The sequence below is a fragment of the Dipodomys merriami genome, unplaced genomic scaffold, assembly GCF_024711535.1.
Source record: "Dipodomys merriami isolate MVZ:Mamm:240054 unplaced genomic scaffold, mDipMer1.0.p SCAF_15, whole genome shotgun sequence".
Lineage (NCBI taxonomy): Eukaryota > Metazoa > Chordata > Mammalia > Rodentia > Heteromyidae > Dipodomys > Dipodomys merriami.
Window position 1 is genome coordinate 32,890,430 of NW_027202826.1, and position 2,557 is coordinate 32,892,986.

Here is a 2,557-nt window from a genome sequence, read left to right on the forward strand (position 1 = left end):
ACCTATGTAAAAATATCATTTTAAGCTAGATATCCACACAATGAGTCTTAAGCATGATAGTATTAGAAGAGAATCACAAAGTCATAGCTATGTGCATATGATCATATAAAATTATATTTGCCAAAATAAATTCCAAGAAATGGAAAAAAGAGGTTTTTATGTTATTTTGCTTTTGTATTTCCTTTGTCACTATTGTTTATTCCTGGACTTTTTGTCCAGTATGTAAATTTATAAAGGGTAAAGAAATGAAGTAATGATACTCACTAGATACTGTGTTGAAAATGAACTATACAACTTGTAGAAGACGGGAAGAAAATTGTGAGATAATACGAGACGAGGTGAAACTGTTGAAAAAGAAATGTATTCATTACCTGCCTTATGAAATGGTAACCCCTTTATCCATCACTTTTACAATAGTAATATAAATTATAAAATAAAACCATTTATACAAAAAAAAAGAAATTCTGGGGAAGACATGGGACAAGCCTTGTTTTGGAATTTGGGTAACTAACATAATAATAATTACTAAGATTTACTATGTGCTAGGCCCTGGATTTAGAGTTCATACATACAAGTGTGTGTGTGTGTGTGTGTGTGTGTGTGTGTGTGTGTGTGTGTGTGTGTGTGTGTGTGTATGTCTCTGTGTGTGTGTGTGTGGTTGTAGAGTATGTCTATCTGTCCTAGGGCTTGAATTCAGGACTTGGGCACTGTCCCTGAGCTTTATTTGCTCAAGGCTGGTGCTCTACCACTTTGACTTTTTGTTTGTTAGTTGGAGATAAGAGTCTCCCAGACTTTTCTGTCTGGGCTGGTTTTGAACTGTAATGACCAGATCTCTGCCTCTGAATAGTTAGGATTCCAGGCATAAGCTACAAGCTCCCAGCTATGCACATTAAAAAGGTATAGAAGAATGGCTTTAATTTGAACAGCAATGAAGACCCAAGGTGGAGGCTTTGACCTTGATCCTCAGATCTCAGTCTCCTGAGTAGTCAGGATTACAGGTGTGAGTCACTGGTGTTTATCCTATAGTATCTTCTTAATAAACATTGAAAGAATGGATGTATTAACACCAACTTAAGTTTCCAATATTTGTGCAGTTTTTAAAAAATGACTGCATTGGCAATATATTACAGAAGCACAGCTTCTGTCTTAGGTTCTCAGCATGGAAATTTTTTTTTCAATCAGGATACTGAAGTTGTAATCATTTAAAAGAGGTGTCACTAGCTAAATGGATTCTTGTGCTTAGATAAATTGAAGAGTGCCGTGATTAACAGAAAAAAAAAATTCCACCCAGACATTTCTTTATCCTCATTTCCATGTGAAATTCCTTCTTCCAGATTCTACAGCAAAGCTGTAACTGTATTAATTATGAAATTACTTGTGGTTGCTGTGCATTATGACAATGTCAAAATGTGAGTAACCATGAAAACCAGCAGCCACCAAAGAGGTAAGAGAAATGGAATGTTTCTGTCTGAGAAACTCTCTAAAGGAACAACTCCAATACGCAGCAGTCATTATCTGATAAAAATAAAATAAATAAAAATTTGTCTGACCAGCCAAAAACCATTTCACTTATAGTGGGCAAGGTAAGGGAAACTGGCAAGGAGCATAGCTTTTTCTGTGTGAAGGCAAATAAACATCACAGTGATACCCAGAAAAAATGAATCTAGTGGATTAATCAAAGCCTCACTCTATGACACCCAAATCAAAGCAATGTTTTATTTGTTTTGTTTTTGGTAATAGTACTGGGGCTTGAACTCAGGGCCTCACACCCTTGCTTGGTTTTTCCACTCCAGGCTGGTGATCTACCACTTGAGCCACACCTCTACTTCTGGCTACTTTGCTGGTTCATTAGCATGAAAAAATCTCTTGGATTTGTCTTCCCAGGCTGGCTTTGAACTAGGATCTTCAGATTTCAGCCCCCTGAGTAGCCAGGATTACAGATATGAGCCACCAGTGCCTGCTTTCCCTGTTTTTTTTTTCTTTTCATTTTCGTCATATAAATCTTGCCAGTGTCTATAGACCAGACTAAAGCCCCAGTTTTCAATCATCATTATATCTCAGGATGATCTCTCTCTCTTTTCCCATCTCCTAAATGTGCTGGTTTTATGTCCTGGTCATACTTTAAATAAATATGCACTGCTTTGTTTCATTATTTAACTTTTAATGTGTATGTGCTTACTTGTCCAACTAAGATTATAATTCCCAACTGGAAAAAACTATTGTTAATGTTAAGCTTCAAAAGCAATTATCACCAACCTGTCTAGGTGGCACACCAGGAATAAAAAGTCAGAAGTCATTGAAGCTTTTTCATGTCCTAAAAATATCATAGCACGATTCTAGCATGGACTAAATATAAGAATTCAATCCCAGTCACTCTGGCTCACAGGTACAACAACGAATTCTCTGAGGACAAAATTAACTCCTATATATAAATGAGCTATTCAGAAACATATTCAATCTGCTTTTTCCCCTCCTCATGGGCTAATTAATTTTCACATTTCCTCAGCCTCTCCTATAAAAACATATGGAATAATATCCCACATGGAGAAAGGAAGGA